We start from the raw sequence: 6,000 nt of genomic DNA, 5'->3' as shown, positions 1-6,000 counted from the left end.
CTGGAGGAGGTCTTCCTCCAGCTTCCCAGAGGCCCGCCTGCTGTCACTTCTCATCCTAGAACGGAGCCTCCAAGTTCAAGTTTGGCATGAAAGGAACCCTCAGCGCTTGCCGGGTAGCTGGGCTCGAAGGATGTGCTTCCCACACTGGTGTGTGGAAGCTCCCTGCAAGGCAGGTTTGCTGTCCCTGTGGATCAGAAAGCCCGACAGTTAAAGTCACTTGGGTGCACCAGTGTCCCACAGACACAGAGGCTGTCCCACACAGGGCGGCTGGGAAGTCTGTTTCCGAGGTCACTCAGGTTCTTCCAGAGTCAGACACTGAGAGCCCCACTTGTAGACAAATCCATCTCGACCCATTTGTCTCACCTGCTCCACTCCCTAGGGTGTTTTGGAGGTGGGTGGGGTACTGTGGTTGCAGCCTAGGACCTAGCACATGCTAAGCAAGTACTCTACCACTGGGCTAACAAGCACCGTCCTCTTCCCATGTTTTATTTTGAGACAGCGTCTGGATGGGATTTCCTGTGATGGTCTTGATCTCACGCTTTGGTGGTTCAGGTTGGCTCTGAACTTCCAGTGCCTCCCCTCTGAGGAGATGGGATGGTAGGCCCGTGCCTCTGCACACAGCCTCCCTCCTCCTAGCTCTTATGCGGCTCTGAGGAAAGGCCCTGGTTGTGCTTGGGGGAGACCTTAAGGATGTTGGAGACTCCCAGACCCCTCTTCCTGTGGCTCCAGCAAATTTGGTGACCCTTCCCAGCTACCTGCGTGGTCATAGGCTGTGTCCCCCGAGCCACCTGCTTACTTGGAGAGGGAGAAAGGCATCTATCTCCCTTCAGGCTGTCATGAAGCCTCAGTGACAGGATCCTGGACTAGGCAGGGTCTGGGGTCAGCTGCATCCTCCCTAACCGCTCACCCCTGCTGCTCTTTCTTCCACAGCACCTGCTTCCCATCCCCGTGCCTCCTGTACCTCCTGTACGCAAACGCAACCCCCACAGCTGTGCTCAAACACCTGCTCTGGGCACGTGGTTATAATTAGTCAGCATCTGTGGCGTGCATGAATGGATGAGCTACATCTGGGTTTTGCATTCTCCTTCTCTGGGCCTCAGTTTCCCCCACTGTGCTCGGGGCACTTGCTATTAAGAGTCTGACAGGTGGAGCTGGTGGCACAGATCCGCCATCCCAGACCCCTGAGAGGCTGAGGTAGGAAAAAAGCAAGTTCAAGGCCGGCCCCAGGCTGTAGAGTAAGTTCAAAGCCAGCTTCGGCAGCTTTTTGAGACCTTTTCTTAATAAAGTACAGACAGTGCTGGGGGTTAGTTCAGTGCTTGAGGCTCAGGGTTCATTTCCCAACATTACATTGTTTTCTTTCCTCAGAAAAGAAATGGATGTTCTGATAAATGAGCTGGAGGAGTGATCTGAGCACACGGAGCACACGGAGTCCCTGCCCAGGTGATAGATCGCTGCACATTCCTTTCCCAGGAAGACTCAAGGTTAAAATCAGCTTCACGCCGCCGTCAGAACAGCCAGGCCCCTGCCCCGTTGCAGCACAAGCCGTACCTCCATCAGCTGGCCGTTGCTCTGAATTCAAGCTTGGAGGTTTGCAGCTCATCTGGACGTGTGCTGTCACGGTGGCGCACGGGCACAGGTCGGGAAAGCGGGTCTCCTCCGGTACCTGGCAACACAGTTTGGGCCGCCCCAGGTGTTCTGAGTGAACCATCCGGGCCGTAAGACACCAAGGGAGAAGTGGCCCTGTGGGCGATGGGCTCCTGAGGCACCCAGGTGGATGTACGGAGTCTCTTCTTTATATCGTGCTGGCTACCTGACTGTGGTCAGGTGATGACTCACCATCCAGCCTCAGTTTTCTACGAGGTGGATCTACTCACGCCTTCTCCCCAGAGCCAGTGCGAGAATGTTGTCAGCAGGGCAAGGGGAGCTGTGTTCGGGCTTAGTAGCATCCCTGGGCATACTCAAGAGACGTCCACACCCTCACCCCCTGAACTCATGAGCTGATGGCTACTCCAGGCCTCTGAACTCTCAAGGTAAGAGTGACCTGTGGCTGTGAATGCAAGGGGGTCAGCGCATGCCTTCAGGGGACTGGTTGGCGGTGAGCCTGACTGCCCCTTCCTTACAAACTGCGGGTCAACTTCAGACCTGCCAAGGGGGCTGTGGCATGCTGGTCCTCTGTGGTGGTCATCTGGTTTGACATTACAAAGTGTGGAGTTTTCAACATTGGTCCCAAGCCCTCACGCCACTCCAAAGGGTCACACAGATCAAGCACTCTGGGCGAGGCTCGCCTCTGCCGTCCCTGGGAGACAGTCACCCCATCCTCCAGCGTTGGTTATTTTTAAAGGAAACGTATAAAGTAAAGCACTTTGGCTATGGCGTTTTCCACACGTGCCTGTTGCTATACTGTGCTCCTACTCCCCTCCCCCACTGCCCTCCTTTCCTCCCTCTCCTCTCCCCCTCCCTCCTTTGTGGTCATCAGCATCTTAAGTAGTCTGAGAAGCCCTGCTTGGAGCTCATTCCTTCCAAAGACAACCAAGCCCACAAACTTGTTTCCTTCAACATCCATGTGGGAGGCAGCCAATCCAGTCAAACACTGATTTGTGCAAACCCTGGGTGACTGGGACCTGGGGATGTGGCTCAGCTGGTCAACCGCTTGCCTAGCATGCGTGAAGCCCCGGGTTCGATTCCTAGTGCTGCATCAACAGTCGTGGGGCCACATATCTAAAATCGCAGAACTTAAAGCGATGGGATCAGAAGTTCAAAGTCATCCTTAGCTACAGAGTGAACGTGAGGCCAGTCTGGGCTATGAGACACTAGCTCAAAAAAGAAAAAAAAAAAAAAAGGGACTAAGAGCAGGAGCATTGGAGCATGTGGGTGTGGTAGCATTTGGTGTTTTGCTCCAGGCTGGGGGACGCAGCTCATCAGGCAGATTGCTTCCAGTCTGTTCCTTACAGCATGCAAGGTGGTCATCAGGAGAGGGCGGAGGGGGAGCAAGGTTGGGGAAGGGAGGGGAGAGCCTCCAGGAGAATCCAGAGCGGAGGGGGACTGCTCTATAGTCTTGCTGTGTAGATAGGACTTCACAGCTTGGTGCTTGTCTGCAGCTTCCAGGATGTGGGCAGGAAGGGACAGCACACTGGGAGATTTAAGCAGCAGGGGTCACGTGACAGTCCGGAAGCCTGCAATTCCTACTGAGAGAGGCAGAAGTTCGGGAAAGTGCTGAGGTAGGAAAGGTGGACGGTCAGTGTCACAGGGGTGGTATGGCTTTGGATGCTGGAGAGGAAACTGTTGAGAGCTGGGGCTCAAAATGGAGAGGACGGCAGCCTGAGGTCAGGGCTCACGCCTTTAGGATGCCACCCAGGACCTTGTTGGAAACAAAAGTCCTTTGGGCCCGTCCAGACCTTCTTGCCGACATCAGAAGATCTGGGTAGTAGGAAGCCTCCAAGATGATTCTGATGCACCCTGAATGGGGAGACCTCAGTGTCCTCTACAGAGCACAGATATTCTGGAGGAGAGGAGCTTGAAAAACAGAGTCAGGGTGCGGGAGGGACCCCTCTGATGACGGGATCGCCAAGCGTCAAGCAAGAGCAGAGCTGGAGAAAGCGCTCAGATGAACATCACTAGGATGAGAACATCGGCCCGGTAAGAACCGCCTGCGGTCCTGGAAGGAACAGAAGACACACACACACCCAGGGCCACTTCGGAGCTGGCAGAGAGCCCTCAAAGATGTCCCCCACAGTCCCTGAAACCTGTGAATCGGCTACCCTCCACATCAAAGGGCGGCAAGCGTGAGTACTGGTCACAGGTGATGTGGGGAGGGTGCCAGGTGTGCCCTGTGTAGCCCAGGCTTTCCAGGTGTACCCTATGTGATCAGAAGACAATATTGGCTAAAGAAAGCTTCTTAGAGACCAGCTTTCAAGTGCATTGCTGGCTTAGAAGATGGAGTAGGCTGGGACCCCGGCTCGTGGGCAGCTGTATTATTTCCTGAGAAGCTGGAAGATGTAGGAAGGGGTCCAGTCTCCAGGAGGACCCCAGCCTGCTGAACATCCCCGTGAACCCCACTTTGGACTTCTGACCCTCAGAATTGTGAATGTAAATTGTTGGCGCTTTAAGCACTGAGCTTTCTACGACTGTCTCTGAGGCCTGCAGAGTCTGGTGAGGATTGTGGTGGGGTGGGTTTGGAAGCTGCAGGGTCTCAGTTTAGAGGAGAATGCGGATTCTTCTGTACCATGGGCGATAGGGGCAGAAGGCAAAAAGCAGCGTTTGGGGAGAGAAAAGATACAGACAGTGGGGTCTCAGGGACTCCAATGGAAGGCAGGAGGGGAACTTGACAGCCCACTGTGAACAGGAGAGCAAAGAAACAGGGCGAGACCATGAGCCTTGTGAAATGGGAGGCCACGGCATCCCGGATCTCACGTTTTTTGGCTCTTAAAGGACATGGTTTTGGCAGGGTGGGCCTTGGGAGGGGCGAGGGTCGTGCAGAAGACCCTGTGGTACTCAGAGGCAGAACGTGGAGTTTAAATGAGAGCCTGGGTCTCTCCTGGATCCCCCTCCCCAGGTGTGAGTGAGGGTCAAGCATGCGGTATGTTCTTAAGCGGCCTACAGAGGGCGCTGTGGAGTCCCCACAGCAGTCGCATCTCTCACCTTAGCAAACTCCCTCCTTGGGGAAGTTGCAGTTTCACATTTTTCTAGTAAACAGCAGCTGGCTGCCTGCCCTTCGTTTACCTGTCCCCCAGGAGCCATTGAGCTACAGCACAGAGTGCTTTACAGGCCGGAGGGCCACAGGTGACTGCCGGCTGGCGGGAGCAGATGCTGGCCCGGCAGCTCAGGGACCGGAGGGAATCATGTCGTTATTGCTTTCTGTAGTGAAGGGAGCTGGCTCTTGCCAGAAAACAACCGCTGTGTAACCAGAAATGAACACATCAAGCCCCGTGGGGCGGAGGGAAGGCCTCTCTTGAGTCCATTGTTAGGCTTTGAAAAATGGGTTAACTATTAGGAAGTGATTAATTTTTCTGTGGCTGTCTGCCTCTTGTGCATGTCAAAGCTGGTCATGATGTGTGGTTATTCACACCCTACACGCCATTTACTGAGGTCCTACTGTATGCTGGGCTTGGGGAGGCAGTGCCCTTCTCTCCAGGGACCCACGAGGTGAAACAGTCAGTTAGCAAGCTGACACCCAACACCAGCCGTTTCCACGCTCAGCTCAGCGTGGTGGCCCTCACATGGTAGCTCACAAGGCAGCTGGGAAGGAAGAGCCAGGTCTTTATAAATGCTTCTGGAATTAGGAAGCGAGCACTTCCGGCACTAAGAAAGCAGAAACAGAACTGGGAGGCGGTGTGGTCTGAGAGCAAGGGAGAAAAAGCTGTGTGAGCAGAGCTGGGAGCAGGGAAGATGGCTGAGCACGTTGCCGAGAATCCAGATCTAAATGCTGAGATCCATGAGATGCTTTTGGCTCCGGGTGACTGGCACATTGTTCCTTAAGCAACTGCCTGGACGGTGTTGCCACAGGGCTGGTGGGGAAGGGAGAGATGGAGAGTGGGGATCAGGGAATCTCGGGCACGTCAACCAGAAATGCCCTGTGGCTGGCACGCAGATGTAGCCACATCTGGAATCTTTGAAAGGGGTCCGTGCAGCCCTGTCCGGAGTGGCCCTGGGAAGCCCGGCCTTGAGTGGGCCTCATGCCATTCAGAGCAAAGGCCCTGAAACAGAATCTCATGGGTATACTCTGCTCTCGGTGGGTGCTTGAGGGGGCTTGGTAAATTTGTCATAGAGGCTGTGGTTTATCATCCTTCCTCAAAACCCAGCTAAGGACCAGGTAGAATGGCCCCTGCAGCACCTCTGATGGTCATGATTTCCAAGTACAGAATTTTTAAAGAGGTTGGGATGGGGCAGTCTTCTTGGTGTCCCTGTCCACTGGGCCATGTGCACACAACTCCACTTCCGAGTGTTACCAGGAGGTGGGGCGGGTGGGCTCTCAGAGAGGACTTCTGAAGGGAAAGTTTTGTC

Source organism: Meriones unguiculatus, chromosome 4, assembly GCF_030254825.1.
Source record: "Meriones unguiculatus strain TT.TT164.6M chromosome 4, Bangor_MerUng_6.1, whole genome shotgun sequence".
Lineage (NCBI taxonomy): Eukaryota > Metazoa > Chordata > Mammalia > Rodentia > Muridae > Meriones > Meriones unguiculatus.
Note: the sequence above shows the minus strand (reverse complement) of the source record.